At 31.3% G+C, this 18,667-nt stretch overlaps 1 long non-coding RNA gene across 1 annotated transcript; it reads left to right on the top strand.

Annotated features, from left to right (window-relative positions):
• The first annotated feature begins 1,125 nt into the window (after nt 1-1,125).
• LOC140439973 (uncharacterized) lies at nt 1,126-12,503 on the top strand. Its single transcript, XR_011950772.1, has 2 exons — nt 1,126-1,580; nt 12,308-12,503. It is a non-coding gene; the product is annotated as an uncharacterized lncRNA (long non-coding RNA).
• Nucleotides 12,504-18,667: the final 6,164 nt, after the last annotated feature.

The following is an 18,667-nucleotide window of genomic DNA, read 5'->3' as shown; positions in this document are numbered from 1 at the left end:
AAAGAGCTAGGAACACCAAATCAGTTAGTAAATTTAACAAACGTAACTCTTAAAAAAGTTAAATATAGAGTAAGAATTCATTGGGAACTGTCTGAACCTTTTAAAACAAATAACAAGCTGAGTCAGGGAGTCACTCTCTAGTTATACTGTAAATATCTGGCTCTGAAAAAAGTAATACGTATGTCACAAATCACAACCGCTGGTTCAATATATAATAAATCAGTGCGAATCCTGGCCTATACTGATGATATCAATATTGTTACGAGAACGGAAAACGACGTACCAGAGGCGTATGTAGCACTAAAAGAATCAGCTACAAAAATAGGTTTAAAAGTAAACACCAACAAAACGAAGTATATAAAAATAAGCAAACAACCACAAATCCTACGACCACTTGAACACTGAACATAATACTAGCTCAAAGATAAACCGCAGAGATAAACCGCAGAATTTGAACGGCCAACAGATGCTATTTTAGACTCAATCTCCTCCCTAAATCCACAATTACATCGAGAAATACAAAAATAAAACTCTATAAAGCGATAATATGCCCAGTCCTAACATGTGATTCAGAAACCTGGACTCTAACAAAAAATAATGAAAACATGTGAGGATGTTTCGAAATAAAAGTACTAAGACGAATCTATGGAGCAGTGAATGACAATGGAGTATGGAGAAGACGATACAACTTCGAACTTTATAGAATATACCAGGAACCTGATATCGTAAGACATATTAAGATAGTAGTCTAAGGTGGATAGGGCATGTAATTCGGATGGAACAGAATGACTCAGCTAGAAAAACGCTCCTTGATAGACCCATTGGTCAGAGAAGAAGAGGAAGACCCAGAACAAGGTTCCTTGATAAGATCGATGAAGAGATGAGAAATATGGGAATAGGTGCTTGGAGGAGGAAGACGATGGATAGGGACGACTGGAGAGAAATTCTTGAGGAGGCTAGGACCCATGCAAGGTTGAAAAGCCAGAATAATGATCATGTACTTGAAAATGCATTGTCCATAAACTTTTATGAAGAAGGTATCGATACTTATAATTTTGCTGTTTTTAACAGTCCTGTATAAATACCGTTGTAATCTTCTACCACAAAAACAGTGCTATCATACATTTTCAAATCTAAAATGGTATCGAATATTTACGTTTTATATTATTTGTCCTTTAACCTCAGACGATAATTGTATCATTATCAGAACTAAACAATAAAGATATAAAAACTTTGTATCCTTACAAGATTTAACGTAAAAATCATGAAAAATTTATTGTTTTTAGGTATTTATGGCTTGTTAATATGCCATGTATTTTCAGCATCAGTAGAACAGAGAATTGAAAGGAAGAATATAGTAAGGCGTAGCCTGGAAGCCATCGATACGATTAAACAAGCGACCGGAGAGATTGTGCAGAAAGTCAAAACTGGTGTAAAAGTGGCCAAATGTGCACTTCATACTGTAGGTGACAAAATATATTCTCATACCCACCAGATCGATCCATGTGGTGGCAGAGAAAATGCAGAAGTAAAGTCGAATGATGGCGATACTGATTCTCAAAATAAAGCATCTAATATAGGTAATTATTTATATTATGTATTATTATGTTTTTGTATTCGTAACTACTCTTTTGTATTCGTAACTCTTTCCCGTGACACCTGTTAGGTATTCATCTATATTATGTGCTCAGAATATTCTTTTAAACCTTTCTCATGTAATTTATCTCCTTTTTATGTACGGGGCATATTTTCTTCATTATTTCTCTTTATTTTCGGTATTTGTTTGTGTAATTTTAGTTACTAGATCGCAAGTGGCAAATACTTTTTGTAGCAAGAGATGTAAGTGACTATCAAGGTGACCCTGGTGATTCCGAAAACATACGTACAATGCACTGGTCCTTTATAAACTGAAACAAAGGTTTAAAATTCTGGAATCGATAACTGTATTCGATGTTGTATTGTCACCATAGTCTTATTGGACTGACATAAATGTCCACATTTTCTCTTCCGGAAGTTCGTTTCTTCTTCTTTGGATACATGGCCATTTCTTTTTCTTCAAGTTTTAACAATGATGTGTCATCTATATGAAAATATTGTTTTTTCTATTACACTGTGAGCATGATATTTTTGTGGCTTTGTTAAAAATGTTCTTACTTTCCGCTGAAAATTTCATTTTCCTTTTCATTCCACTCAACAATTTCAAATGACTGAAGCGTGGAACATGTGGTATTTAGTGCCTGGAATAAATTTCTAATTTTAAGATGTTAAAATGTCCTAAGGTAAATTATTTTTTATTTGTTAGTGATCAATTTTCAGCGCTTGCTTTTTTTCGAGACATTTCACATTTTACATATCAACATTGAACATTGGCTTGATGTTTTGGGCATTTTGCATATCAAATCGTCTTAGCTGAAGCTTGCCTTGAAATACACATACACTGCACTCAATGAGTCTACCAGTATAAAATCCACAATGAAACTAAGTTCCTGTAGCTAACTGTATACCATGTATAACAAAAAATTTATTTAAAAAACCTTTATAAAAGGTATATAATTAAAACACCCAATCGGTCTGCATCACAAAACGTTTTCGGAATCTATATTCCATCATCAGTGTGTCCTAAAAGTATGTAACCACTTTAATTAAAGAAAACATGAAATTTAAAATTTTGACCAAGGTTAATACAAAATGTGGTTAATACTTACTAAGTGTACATGTTTTGAGCCACTAAATATATGGGTAAATACCCGTTAAATGTTTTTAATTTGAATTTAAGTTACATTATTGGATCTTATATGCTATGATGTTTAAGTTACAATTGGAATTGATAACATGGCAACGTAAGACTCCACTGGAGGTTGTTGGTCCTGAGACAAAGTGTCTACGAGGACTTGTTGATAGCAACTGATTGAAATGACAATAATGACATGTTAGGACGGAAGTAGAAACAAAGCAGTCAGTGTAATTTAAGGTATTTGTCTAAATATGACAGTAGCCAACAATATTTAAAATTGAATAAGTTAAAATTGTAATAAAATAACAGTAGCAACCATCAATGTTGTAGTTTGAATTATGAATTTATCCTAAATTTATGTTAAGAAAATTGAAAAAAAAATTTACTTAATGTAGGTGGACTAAAGTGAATATGTAAATTAAGTGGTGGTTGTTTGGGAAAGTATATACTATTTCTTTTCATATTTTTATTATTAATATTTTTCTTTTAACGTGTACTATAATGTGACCTAATTCAATCCTGTATTCTAACGACTTTGGTAAAATATATTGCTTACTGTAAAAACTGGTTGTCTCATCTATTATGTTTTAAGTACGAAGAATTTGACTCCTTTTGTGTCGCCAATATAGAAACAAGTGTACGGTTCGTATTACCAGAACAATTATCGCAACACAATAGAGTGATTTATTGGTGTACCCTCTTGGTATACAGACCACACGCAACGGTTAGGTGATTCTTTTCTGACCGTCTTAAGTCTCAACTTAAGATACTTCATCTCAAGACATCGAGCGTCGGCCGGCGCCCCGACGCGGTACCAACGAGATTTCCTTGGCTACGATTCAAATATTTCAAAGGGTAAGTCTATATTCTTTGTACAAACATCAATAATGAGTAAGACCAGTTAATTTCCTAATTTTGACAGTTATATTTGCTATTTTTCGCTAATTGATTTACAAACAAAATACTGCATTTTTATCTTTATAATTATTTATCTATTATCATTTAACCAGCGACCTCAGTAAGTTTTATACAAAACAGTGGTAAACTAAAGACTTTTACAAAAGGCCCTTTATGCTTTGCAACATTTGGTACCTGGAAAATGGAAAAACAAATATATGTAGGAAGTTGGGTTCTTTAAATTTTATTGTTGAAGAGTAAAATGGTAAATGATGTATTTGAAAATGCTATAGAGATGAAGTGTAAATAGAATAAAAAATTTTTAATGTACTGTTCATGTAGTACTTAACTTATAACTTAAGCATGGAAGGCCCTCTATGTTGAAAAGCAACATTTAGTGCATGGAAAATATAAAAATATAAGTTATAAGTTCATGAACCTAAATAACTGATTAAGTGTTAAAGGATAAAGTTGGTTAGATGTTATTGTGTGTTAACAAAATATATAAAACAAAGAAAAAATTGATGGCCAATAGGTGGTTTTGTAATGTATTGTTCGTATATTACTCAACTTAAAGTATAACTTAAGAACAAAAGACCTTATATGTTAAAAAGCAACATTTGGTACCTGAGAAATATAAGAAGTATAAGTTATAAGTTCGTGAGCATAAGGTGGATCGATAATCATCATCATTGGTGCTACAGCCCTATAAAAGAGCCTCGACCTTCCCAAGTCTATTACGCCAGTCAGTTCTATCCATTGCCAACTGTTGCCAGTTTGCTGGGCCTATTTGTCTACCATCCTCATCTACACCATCCCTCCATCTGAGTTTTGGTCTACCCCTACTTCTACTTCCCACAGGTTGTGACATAAGGATTCTTCTAGGGGGGTTGTTCTGCTGTGATCTTGCCAGATGTCCTGCCCATCTTAGTCTTCCTATTTTTATAAACGATACTACGTCTTTACCACCAAATATATGTTTATATCTGTGATATATCTCGTAGTTGTACCTCCTTCTCCAAACACCATTTTCACAGATGCCACCAAATATTCTTCTCAGGATTCTTCGTTCAAATATAAGCAGGAGATTTTCATCTGCCTTGGAAATGGTCCATGTCTCCGACCCATATGTCAACATTGGTTGTATAAGGGTTTTGTATATGGTTATTTTTGTTTTTTTGGCTTAAGTTTCTGCTTCTCATATGTCTACTCAGTCCAAAATAGTATCTGTTTGCTAGGATTATTCTTCGCTTGATTTCTTTCGTCATGACGTTCTCCTTGGTGATCAGGGAGCCTAAGTATGTGAATTTGTCCACCACTTCAAAGGTAGAATTATCAACCGTGAATTGGTGGCCGATGTTTCTGGCTCTATTGTTGGGTGTTGATGCCATTATCTTAGTTTTATTTTCATTTACTTGTAGGCCCATATTTTTTGAGGCGTTTGACAAGGTGGTATACACAAGGTGGATCAATAAAGTTAATAGAATATCGGTGTGTATTGACAAAATATGTAAAAACTGCAAAAGTAGATGGGTTGTAGGTGGCTCTGTTAAATTTAAACTAATAATATGTGATGTTTTAATATTGGTGTGAGAATACAAAAGACTCTACAAGGGGCTGAGATCTCCAGAGATTCGAAACCATACCCTGAGAGAAGTATATGTAGATAAGTAAAAACAAAGTGTGGTATAAAGAAAAATGGACAGGTGATGATCTAGTTAAGCAGATATGAGGGGATTACTGTATATTGTGAATTATATGTGTTCTTACCGAGTGAAAAATTAAATGGTGTGTAATTTTATTAGAAGGTGGTCAGAAAGATTGATTGATTTAAATACTATGTTACTAAGGAGCTGTGATCGATAAGCGGAGATTTAGATGTGTGGCTAGATTTTAGATGGATCATGAAATTATCTGGATATGTGGATATGAAGGTGAAGATTTATGATGGTGAATGGTTTAAGAGGGGGAAGTAGAATAATCTGATCTATTAAGTTGTGTCGAAAAGGAGCACGTAGAAAATTAGGTATAGGTGTGAGACTTGAAGTTTAGATTCCTAGAAAGAAGTGGGGAAAGATGGAAAGTTAGATGCATTGAAATATAGGTTTAGAGTGGACTGAGGAAGATGAATAAATGACAAAAGAAGAATGATTAATGTAAATTTTAATGTAATAGGAGAAATTGAGGGTGTGGGTCATATGAATAGTTGGCGATGGAGTAGAACGAAGTCTCGATTGAATGAGACATGGCGATTAACACCATTTAGACTTCTCTGTTTTTCTTTGATAATTTCAAGATCTTCATATAAGTCTAATTTGACGAAGTGTTTTTGGGGAATATTGTGAATAAGTGATACGTCTCTTCTGGTATATTGAGGGTGTGGTTATGTTCTTTTAGATGTTGAGAGAAAGTGTTTTTTCTTTTTGTGTGCTCTAGAGAGCGTGAAGACAATGATCTACCTGTTCTTCCTATCTAGGTGATATCACAATCTGAACATTTTAGTCTATAGACACCACTACGGTTCATATAATTGATGGGGTCTTATAATTCCGTAAACAGTTCATATAATTAGATATACACTGACCCAAATTATTGGATACTTTAAAAAATAAAGTTTCTAAATTATTTTTTTTAAGGTAAGGGGACGTTGCAGCATGCCTAACAATTTAATTTTCATAGTAATTTTGACTTCAGCATTTTTATTAAGCCTTATTTGCTGCTATTATTCCCAAGTACTTAAAGTTTTTTACACTCTCCATATTGTTCCCATCCATCGATATCGAATGTTTATCAGAGTTATCCAGGTTACACTTCCATGAATTTGGTCTTGTCTGTATTGACAATCAGAACACTTCGCCTGGCGATGATTATAACTGATTTTTTTTAATATATTTATTGCTTTTTATTTTGATTTTTATTATATTTATTTTCATTAGCCCAAAAAACAGTAGAATATTCTTCGACTAATTATGATGGGTAACATCGAAAAATGCAAGATAATTGGTAGAAAACATTCTTCGTGGTTGAAGAATGTCAGAGAATGGACCGGGATTCGAAAAGTCGAACAACTATTCAGAATAGCTCAAGACAGGGAATTAATCGCCAAAAACAAGGGAACTTAAAAGATAGTTTAAGAAGAAGCTTAGAATATGATATTACCTTAGCATCCTTTCTTAACTCCGATAAGTTTCATCTAAATAATGTAGTGTTGTTATGAGAATTTTCTAAGATGACTATATTACATTATTCAAATTTTTTAAAACCCTATGGATATAAACCTTCTAATATTGGCAATTATTCCAAAGTGGCGGTATCATCAAATAACTAATTTAAAAATGTTTTATCAAAAGAATATTTTGCAAGAAATTTTCTAAATTATTGTTACGTCTTGTTTTCAGTCAGACATGACTTCTTTATTAGATTGGGGTCCATCTTATAACTTTTTTTATTATCTCATTTGCCTTTCTTCTATGTATTTATTTTCTATGTTTTCTTTGTTCAGTACTATTGTTTTCATCACGTATGTGATAATTAGCCGAATCATTGTTTTGTATATCTTTTATTTTTGTTTAGTTTTCTATTTTTAAGCATCTATTTGTTTCTTCCAAAGTCTTGGTTTCGCTATACAGTTCTTTTTTGAATTTTTTCTTTTTCATTTAATCTCATCGTCATACCCAAGTAGTTTATTGTCGTTACTTTTTTACATTTTAAGTTTTAGATCTTCAAGTGTCCCTCTTTTTTCCTTATATTTTGCTTATTTTCATATATTTTGTCTTTTTTATGTATTTTTAATCCACTTTCTAGATACGTCTTTAGTCTTCAATTTGTCAGTTGCCTTGGTGACAGTACTGTTTGTTTTTGACTAACTCCTAAAAAAGCATCTCCGTATGCACTACTACACATCTGCATATGCACGTACCATTATAATATGTATATTATTTCTAAATATATTATAGCTTATATTTCAATGCTGGGAGATAGAATGCCGTGCTTTGCTCATTGTTCCTTGGTAAGAGGTTTGTAAAATTGATTTCAAAGTATGCATAGCATTTATCGTCAATCTCCCTAGTCTAAATTCATTTTGGTACCAACCTAGTATATTTTCTGCATAGTTTTGGTTTTATTTTGAAGTGAATACTTTTCATCGCTCGATATTATATTTTTCCCAACGCTGAAGTACTTTAGCATCTTGTCAACTAACCCCAGATTCGAAGGCTCAAGAGAACTAAACCGTTTAAGCTTGTGTAATGTGAATATGTGCAAGGCTTAGTTAGTGTTGTGCGTTGTAGCCACAATAAGGACGTGATCAGTTAGTCAAAAGCAAAGTCAGTGCTGAACTGTGTAGCCAAAACAAAGAAGTGGTCATTTTATATCAAAAAAGCTAGGATAGACCAGGTGACATCTAGTTTACAAACAATGTTAGGGAAATTAGGTTAAAGAAAAAATTTTCATTAATCTTATGGATATTTGTAGATTATTTGTATTCTTATTGTTTAAAATAAAAAAAGTAATGAAAATATACATAGATAATGAATAGATTTTATATTAAATTTAACAAATTTTAAAAATTTTTTAAGAAAAAAATTAAGATTTTTAAATATTAAAGAACTAAAATGTTTGATGTTATAAAGAAATATTAATAATTCAGTAATAAGCAGACATTAAATTTTATTAACCACATATAGTTATAACGAGCTAGAAGAAGTGTGCAACGATAAAACTACCAAAGAGAATTGAAATACTATTATAAAAATAATACCTCAATCAACCATGGGAGCTTACCGTCTATAATTCGCCTAGCTCAGTATCTCAAGTGTGAGTTCGTCTTGTCTTAAACTAAGAATCAAACCTAAACTCTTAGCTGATAGCAAATAAACCAATTTTTAACTAATCATATTTATTAAAAACAGGAAACAATCAACCCTGCCAATACTTAACAATAAATATAGTGAGGGTGATACTTAAGGCAACGATGGCATCAAAGGGCTGCTTGTGTGGCCTCCCAATTAGACGGTTAGGTCCTCTTGAGAGCTACAGTTATTCCATATGTGTGTTTGGCCTCTCAATTAAGTGGTTAGGTCCTCCAATAGATTCGATAAATTTTCTTAATACTGTCAGTAAAATGATACGGCCAATTAATACAGCCAATAAACTAAAATATCAGAAACAGCTTGTATTAGAGACACATCAAATAGGCCATTTTAAAAAATTACAATGAAACAAATAGCACGTGGCAAGGATAAAATGAAATATAATTATTATTAATTAGTTCAATTCTGTTCAGATCCCTACAAACATATAATCGAAAAACGTGCTTCCGAAAGAAGTGAGGTTACTAATATTGAAAATGCTATCAGAATTATAAAATAAAGATTACAATGAAAGTACTCACCCCAAGAGAATATTGCAGACTATAAAATGAAGCTTATTATAATTCCTACCTTCTTTTATAAATTTCAATTATAAACAAAAAGAAATCCCACCATTAAAGGTGATTGACAGAACGTAGGAAGGGACTGCATGAAGTTAGCACATATGTCATAGGATGTTTCTATGTGATGGAATCAGCTTTTCTGTCAACATAAAACAGAATATTTAGTCTACCGGGCAGAAAGAGAGAGGGCGAATATATATTCTACGGGACAGAAAGAGAGAGAAAAGAAAGACAGAGTGCGCCAACTACTTTTGAATAAAAACTAGTAAAAACGAATATGAAGACAAACGAATTAATAAATTAATGAAGAAATTAAAATACAATAATTATTTGAATATAAATTAATAAAGATGTGACGTTACAAGTGTGTCGTTTTTTTTTTATTAAGTTTGCCAACATTTTATTTATACAATTAAAAAGCTAGATTTCTTTATTGTTTTCATAATTTTTCTTGTATATATTTTTAGTGATTCAAGTGTTCCATCCTTTAAGTAATCGGTTTTGTATATAGTTTTTTATTAGTTGATATGCTTAGCCATTCACTTTTTCTCTTCCATGTTTTATCAGCTCATATGCAACCTTGTATTCTCCTGGCGCATTGTCATTTTGTGTCCTTAGTATTTCTTTTGTCAATTCTTTCTTCGTTAGACATTTTATTTCTTCTCCCGCATTTTCTTTTGTTTCGTTTGCTATTCTTGGCTTTCACGGCTTTCTTTTCCAATCTTTTTTCTTTCTTCTTTTTATTTATGATTGAGTATAAGTATTCCTTTCATATTTATTTTATGTCTCAGTTAATGTTCTATTATCCTCTTATTATTCTTCATTCTTGTCGCCCTACGCATTGACGTATTATACTTAACACTCATTTTCTTATAGGTTTTTTAATTATTGATCATTGGTCATTGATACATCATTGATCTTTCTATTTCTCCTGCTTCCTTCTGTATCTTATATATATATAGTTCTTACTCTTTTGTTAATCACTTTTGCTATGTTTTTGATATTCTATTTTATCTTGTTTTTTTGATTTCAATTGAGTCTTTATTTATTCTGTTGCTTTCTCGCCTAATTATATTCTTGGTTACCTTTATTTTTTGTTTGTATTTCTTTTAAACCTCGAGGTTAGCTTTTAGATTCCACTGCCGTTTTCTTTTCACTCTATTGTATAATATGGCTCCTGTTATATTATTCATTGCTAATATCACCCTGTACTAGTCCATATCTGCGTTCGCTCTTCTGAACGCACTTATGTCCATTGTTTTTTTTTTGTATATTTGTAGCTAATATAGTACCTTTTTTTATTTCCTACTACTCTTTTGTGATGTTCTTTTTTGTCTATGTGAGCATTTTGGTGGTTTTTTTTTATCTTGTTACATACTATTCATAACAATTCGTGTAAGTCTTAATTTCTTCATGTTCTCTCGTTGCATGCACATTTATTATTGTCGGTGGTTGTTTGCTTATTTATAGTCTCATACCTTCTTCTCAATGAGGTCTTTAAAACGTAAATATATCGTCGAATATAACGTATGTTATGAGCTCGGCCGAGTTAGAAATATCGAACTTCTTGAAATTTTAGATACACAACTAGAAATATGTTCGCCATTCACATAAATAATATCCGTATTAAAAAGTGTGAATAAAAGGGCAATGCACAATATGTATGACTCTTGGAACTTTGGACCACGTTTCCCTAAATCACTACCGAGTTCGATAAAATATAAGGTTTTAATACCTGTAGTCCAGTAAGTAATACTGAAGTAGTCAATTGTTTAATAAGTTAACTAGAAAAAGTGTCCGAGTATCTAACGAAGCACTTTGTTATTTCTTTTAACGAACAATAAGCTCACTAATTATTTATACCGACGCGAATGTCCAATATGAAATGCAATTAGCGAATCACTTCAGTTAACGATCTTACACACGTGAAAATAGTCCGAATTACTACTACCGAAACTCACTCTTCACGTAAACACCGAGCAAAAGCACATTACTTTTCTACGGCGATTTTTTGTTAGAACTACCGAAACACAGCAAAACTTTTCCCAGATAATTGTTTTCAAATAAAAGCTACAAGCTGAGCGTCATTTATTATAAAACATTAATTTGTGGAATAGCCGAACATAAAATATAATAAATGATGTTATACTAATAATGATTAATCTCAGGGTTTTTAGGGTTTATTTTATAATGAAAACTACGATGATTTGATAAAGCTGTATAATCGTGTTTTTTTTACAAAAGCTAAACATTAACTTACTGAATATAATACGAATACTGTCTTTTTGTGTTTTATTTTTTTTTTTTTTATTTTGCCCTCTTCAAACGAAGGCTGGCGATCATTTTTTTAAACGCTTCCCTATTTTTTGCAACGTAAAATATCTGTTAATAACACTGAGTTTAGTCCAATCTCTGATATTCCTCATCTTCACACACTTACACACACACCTTCACACTTAGCGGTAGACTGCTCGAAAGGCATATTCGAAATATTTGGGTCCACGTTTTAAGCAAGATAGAAAAAAATTATCTTGTCAAAATATTCTAACTTGTACTCGACGGTTCAAAGATTATAAAGCTATTTGTAGAATTGCAATTCATTTAGTAGTTTTTTAGAAAAAAAATCCCAAAAATCACTAATTAAGGCATTTTTTCAACAAAAAAATGCAAATAACTCGAAAAGGAAGCATTTTTCGAAAAATTATCGAATTATATATTAATTATTTTGATGAGATACACCTAAAAAAATTGATTCCGAAGCAATTCGGTGAAATTGCTTTTTTGTATAAGTTATTTATTAATAACAATTCCCGCCCACTTGTAAAAATTTTAAAAAATACATTTTATCTTGGAAAAATATATAGAATCGAATAAAAAAGGTTTGGTGCATTAGAAATGCAAAAAGAAATTTAGTCGGTATATTATGTTTCTAAGCGTCTTTTGAGGGGTAAACCGCTCGCCTAAAATCAGTCTATGATTCTCGAGTCTACAAATACTAACTCATTTAAAAATTTGTCGAGGATCATTAATAAAAATCTATTAACTTAGTTAAATTTCTATTATCTCAGGTAAAAGAGTTGCATTCACAACTTTTAAGTATTCTATTTTTATGTAATCAGAAATAAATTCTAGGGTAATGTCAGACATTGCAAATTGCGTGCATACTTAATATTGACTGATTAATAATCATGTGAGAAAAAATTTGAACAATATATTTCAGTTGATTTTGTTTTTAATTTTAGCTCCTCTAATTGATGTAAGAATTAAACCAGAAAGTTCTGAAGAGCAAGTTGCCGCTAGAACCATTCTCGTTAAAGCTAATTGTCCAGAAGGTTTCTTAGCCGATTCCCGTGGAACATGCAGGGAGGTATATTAGAGCAAGCTAATGTTCATGTATCAATTTAATTTTAGTTCATATAAATAAATTTTGTCCGTTAATATAGTTTTTATTTTATTTTTAAGCAACTTATATTCATATAATTACCAATATAAGACACCAAAAGCCAAAATAAAATAAGTATTTCATATTTTTATACTCATAAGAAATTTTCTTCATAACGTGTGTGAATGAATTAATACAATTATTTTCATATGCTGAGTGTGACTCATGTTATATCGGTCAGACTGGGAGATCATTGAAAGGGCGTCTTACTACTCATCGTAGTGACATTAATTTATCTAAACATACTTGTGCTCTTGCCCAGCATGCTATTGATACCAAGCATAAGATAGACTTTAATAAAGTTAAGATTCTTGGCACAGAACGTTATCTCGTCAAAAGACAGTTTTTGGAAATGTGTTCAATACTTAAACACCCGAATGCTCTTAACAAGAGGACAAATATCAGTAACTTGAGCCAAATATATCATGCTTTAATATTGCAGAATTAGTCCTAATAAGCTATTTACTTTATCATTGTCATTTACGGTGTACAATTTTACCATATTTCCAAATTTTCTTAGTAAATAATTAAAAACATATAAACATATAAATAATAAATTTAAATAAAATAAAAAACAAAGAAATATTTCTTACTTATATTAACTTAAACTATGTAACTTGTGACATAGTCACTAGTTGCATATTCACATATATTTATTAACATATAAAATAATTTTAATATAAAATAGAATACTAGAAATATTTCTTACTTATTAACTTACACGTATGCAACTCGCATTACTGTTGACTTAGTTCCGTGTTGCATATACACAGTTTTATATTAGCTATTTTTAATCAAATAGCTCAATACAATTATAATTGATGTGATTCAAAGAATCCTTTTTTGTTTCAATTGCAGCTCCAAGTTTTGAACCTTGGACTGTTGGAAATTATAATTAATCTTCACCTGTGGCTGATTAACCATCCACAACGTTGACGATTATATATGAGTTTTTGGTTTGACCTAACTTGTTTTGTTTGTTTTTTCTTAGCCGATCAATGTGGGAAATTTGGTGTTAATAACCACCTTTCCTTTTCATTTATTGGTTCCTTACAAACGGGTTGTCACCCAAACTCATCCTATCATTTAAATAAACCGCTCTATCATTAGGGTTGGTATTTCACCTTGCTGTTCTGTCATAATTAATGACCTCAAGGTTTTGACTGTCTTTTACGTTGATAGCGTGGTTGTCTTAATTGAACACCATTTTACCGGCAGCATTCAAGAAGCCAGGAGTGGTAATTTCATTATACATTAAATTATTCAATTGCAATATTAATTAATACAATAATGCTACCTAAAGTAAAAATTAAAACATAACTATTGCTATATTTTTGGAAGTGCTTCTTTGATTTTTCTTAGTTCTTCACTCTCTTTTTTAATGTTTTTTTTAACTTATACATTTATATAACAAAAAATCAAAACCACATGTTCTTTTTGCTGTGCTTAGTTTGAACAAATTGTTAACTTATCTAGTTCAATTTATTGTTTATACATCATAATCGTATAATGTCCATTTACTTAAGTGTCTTTACAACTTTGTTATCACTGACTGCTACATATTTTTTTAAGGTAACACATGTAACAACTTTTCCATGCTTGTGTGGTTTTTTCATATTGTTCTTTTTAGATGAACTGATGATGCTTTCTGATTAAGAAAGCGAAACGTCTTCAATAAATAGATGAAGTAGCCATCAACTTTGTTTTTTTTTCTCCACCTTTTGACCGAAAAAACCCACCACTCTTCTGAGTGATCCTTAATTTATATATATATATATATATATATATATATATATATATATATATATATATATATATATATATATATATATATATATATATATATATATATATTTGGGTATCACATGCAGTTGTAGATTTCAGTTGCAAAGGAAGATGGTTGTATTGTATAATTTTTTTCGCTGAATATAATTTCTTTACTAATTCAGTAGATGGGATCTAACAAAGATGGGAATTAAGCAAACAGTTTCTAGAATATATAAAGAGGAAAGAGTTAAAATTCCGTGATTTTTGAAGTAGCTTCTGCCATGTGTTATTCTATTGGGGCCAAAAAGATACCGTATTGCTCTTTTTTGTAATTTAAAAATAAGCAGATTGGGCAGCTGTGCTAGAGCCTCAAAAAGGAAGGCCAAATCGAAGATGTGACTCGAACAAAGAAAAATATGTTATTTTGGAAGATGCTAAAGTGATTTCTTTCGAAAAAGATCTTATTACATGGCAGGCTGAGGCTAGTTTCTTACTTAAAAAATCGATATGAAGGATTGAAGGAAAAGAATCAACGATACTAATGTGGCTGTTATTAAGAAGCAAGGGTTGAAGAGCTCCTTAATGGAATAATTCTACTGTCTTATCCACGTTAAAAGAGAGTATATTAGAGTCGGATCAGGTTTTTATTTTAAGTAGATCAGAAGTTATAATTTCATGAAGAGTTCCAATATTAGAGTTCTTCCAGGTAATGCTGGTATCATCAGCAAAAAGAAAAATTTTTCCATCGATTTTTAAGTTAGTGATGTCATTTATAAAGATAAGGAAAAGTAGAGGACCCAGTACTAAATCTTGTGGTACTCCATATACAATGCTTTTGTGGCTAGAGTCAGTATCATTTGCTCTAACTAGTTGTTTCCTATTGCTCAAGTAAGATTTGAACCAATTCAAAGAAATACCTCGAATTCCGTAGAAATTCAGTTTTTTATTAAAATGTCGTGATTTACATAATCAAAAGCTTTGGCATCGTTACAAAAAACAGTGGCAATATAAAGATTATTGTTTAGTGCTTGATAGACCTCATGTAGTACAGAAAACATAGCATCGCTGGTACATTTACTAGATAAAAAGCCGAACTGACTTTGTGATAAAATGTTGTTTTTAACGAGAAAAGATATAAGTTGGGTTTTTATGAGTCTCTCAATAATTTTGGATAGGACCGGTAGTGAGGCAATAGGTCTATAGTTGCAGACATTAGATTTTTCACCACCCTTATGAAGAGGAATAATAATAGCTGTTTTTAGGCACTCTGGAAATATACCTTTTTCAAAGAATCGTTAATTAGTGAGACCAGGACTTCCAACACATTATTTTTTGGGAGATTTAAGAAATTTTTACACTTTTTATAATTTTTACAACTACAGGAAGATTTTCTTTTGATACTACTGATTGTTTGGATCAGTTCAGATTTTTCAACTAGTCTTATAAAGAATGAATTCGACACCTTTTTTGAATTGGCAAAATGGGAAATAGGATCTTGTTGTGGCAAAATAGATGATGTTATATTTTTACTCACATTAACGAAGTATTCATTTAGATTTTCAAGATTTGGAAGAGAAAATGTTTGAGTTGAGTTTGTTTTATTTCGAAGATCGTTTATTATGGACCAAGTTTCCCTTGCAACATTTTTAGAGCTTCCCAGACGATTCTCATAGTATATTTTTTAGCTGTTTTGATAAGTTTTATATAGGTTTCTTTGCACTTGGAGATATAGTCACTGATAAAGACATTGGTAGTAAATTATTTGATGTACAGTAGTGAACGCATAATCTTGGCGGATATGTAGATACCCTTGGTAGTCCAGGGTTTGTGATGTTTTGACTTAATTGTAATTAAAGGAAATGCCTTATTAGAAATAAAGACAAGCTTATCTAAAAAATCACTAAAATTATAGTCCACTTCCACAGAGGGAAAGTGCAACCCAGAAGTCAATCACAAATTTTGGAATTTACGAAAGTTCTGAGCTGAAAAAATCCTACCTAACGTTGGGTTTTCGAGGATTGTTTGTTAAGAGTGTTAAACTTGATATGTACTGCTTCATGGTCAGAGAGTCCTGCATTAATAATTATTGTAGAACGTACATCAAGGGGTGAGAAATCTGAGACAATATAATTAATTATGGTAGATGTTGTTTTAGTAATTCTTGTAGGAGAATTAACGTGCATTGTGAAACCATACGATTCGAATATATTGATAGTACGATGATCACTATATTATTAAGCGTTTATTTTATTTTATTTATTTATTTTTTTTTTTTTTTCAAAGCGGTATCATTACAAATGTAGCTAGATATTGATGTATGCCCTATTTCATATATTTTATTAAATAGGTTTAAAATATAATGTCTGCCTTTATCATTAAGTAGTTTAATTATTTCGCTGGGGATTTCATCTGGACCGGTGGCTTTCCTATTCTTTGATAGTATTTAGTTGTATAGCTCTTTTTTAAGTTGGAGTTTGATGTCGCTCATTAATAAGTTATGACCTGAGGAGACATTTGCTCCAGGCAGTGTTTTAGTTATCTTGATTTAATTTCGGTATCTTTCATTAATTGTTATATAATCGAACTGATTTCTTATGACCTCTTTAGTATCTGCTGGTGACTTTCAAGTGTATAAACGACGTTTGGGTAGTTTAAAGAATGCATTTGTCACAAATAACTTGTTCTCTACACAGAATTCAACAAAAAGATCTTCTCTGTCATTACGTTGTTAAAGTCCGAAATTGCCTACAATGTTTTCTTGTCTACCTTTTCCTACTTTGGCATTGAAATCTCCCATTATTATACTAATACTAATACTGAGGAGTGACCTACTGACTGCTGCAAATGTAAAGTTATTAAAATCTGCTTTATCTGAAACTGACTTTGTTGTAACAACTATCTGCTTATAAATAGTACTTTCTTGCACTTTACCATTAAGTCGTTTCTTTTTTCAAAAATCAAAAATTAAGTTAAAATCAGCAAGAAATATGCTCAATGGTGTTTTGAAGATTTTATATTAAAAGCGAGAAAAATGTAATGAAATGTTTTCAAGATTATATAATGAAATTTGTGGCATTGCTAATGAATTCGGTATATAAATAAAACTTCCTCAACTAGCGCAAAAACACCGAAATCAAGCAAATTATGTATGTTAAAATCCTCAAGACTATGAATATTTAAAATATCGCTTTTCGTTCAAAAAGAAACGTTAAATTTATCTCTTTTTAGAATGCCATCTTCCTACGGAGGTTGGCAATCATAATGGCTATTTTTATTTTTGAACTTTCTGCTCTAATAAATTAATCGATCTGCATTGACAGCAATCATGTAAATTATTCAACCAAGAATTCTGCCTTCGGCGAACAGATCTTCTTCCTTAAATTTTTCCATGTATTATATTATGAGTCTTAAAATTTCATATTTTGGTGATCCCTCATTACATGATCTAGGTATTCCAGTTTTCTTGTTTGTATAGTGGTGATTAGTTCTGTTTCTTTACCAACCCTTTTCAGTACTTTTTATATGTAATTCTATCAGTTCATGATATTTTTAATAATCTGCGGTAAAACCAGAGTTCCAAAGCCTCGATTCTTTTTAAATTGCATTTTTTTTAATGTCCAAGTCTCGGCTCCATATAATAATATTGAAAATATATAACATCGAATAGTAGGTAATCTGATTTCAAAAGTAAAATTTCTGCACGTTAAGAGTGGCTTCATTCGTATAAATGCTGATCTGGCATCTCTTTTCGCCTGTTTATTTCTGCAGTATGATTGTTGGTTTCATTGATCAAAGTTACCAAGAACTAATAGCTTTCTACTTGTTTTATCACGTTACACTTAATTGTCAATATGCGGTGTATGTGTTGTGGTGTTTTTGTAATTAGCATATATTTCATTTTTAGCGTTTATATTAATTCCCATCTCAGCACTATTCATAATTAAACTTTCGATTGGATGCTGTAGGTGTTCTATGCTCGTTACAATGTATCGTAAGTTGTTAATTAATTTTCCGGTAATGGTAACTCCCGCATTGATATTATTGAGAGAGTTTTTGAAAATTTCTTCAGAATATAGGCTAAACAAAAGTGGCGATAAAACGCATCAATGTCTAACTCCTCTACAGATTTTCATTTCTTCTGCTGCTGCTCATTAATTTGAACTATAGCACTTTGATTTTAATATAACGTTAGGAATTTCTTTATGATTTTATTGTCAATGTTCTTATTGATAAGTATTGATATTAGTTTTTCATGTCTTACTTTATCACAAGCTCTTTCGTAGTCAACAAAGGACAAGTGTAGGTCAACGTTTACACCACGACATCGCTGAATCAGTATGTTAATAGCAAAACCCGAACTGCGTCTCACTAATATTCTCCTCTAACTGTTCAT

This window comes from Diabrotica undecimpunctata, chromosome 1, assembly GCF_040954645.1.
Source record: "Diabrotica undecimpunctata isolate CICGRU chromosome 1, icDiaUnde3, whole genome shotgun sequence".
NCBI lineage: Eukaryota > Metazoa > Arthropoda > Insecta > Coleoptera > Chrysomelidae > Diabrotica > Diabrotica undecimpunctata.
This window is presented reverse-complemented; position numbering and strand designations above follow the sequence as displayed.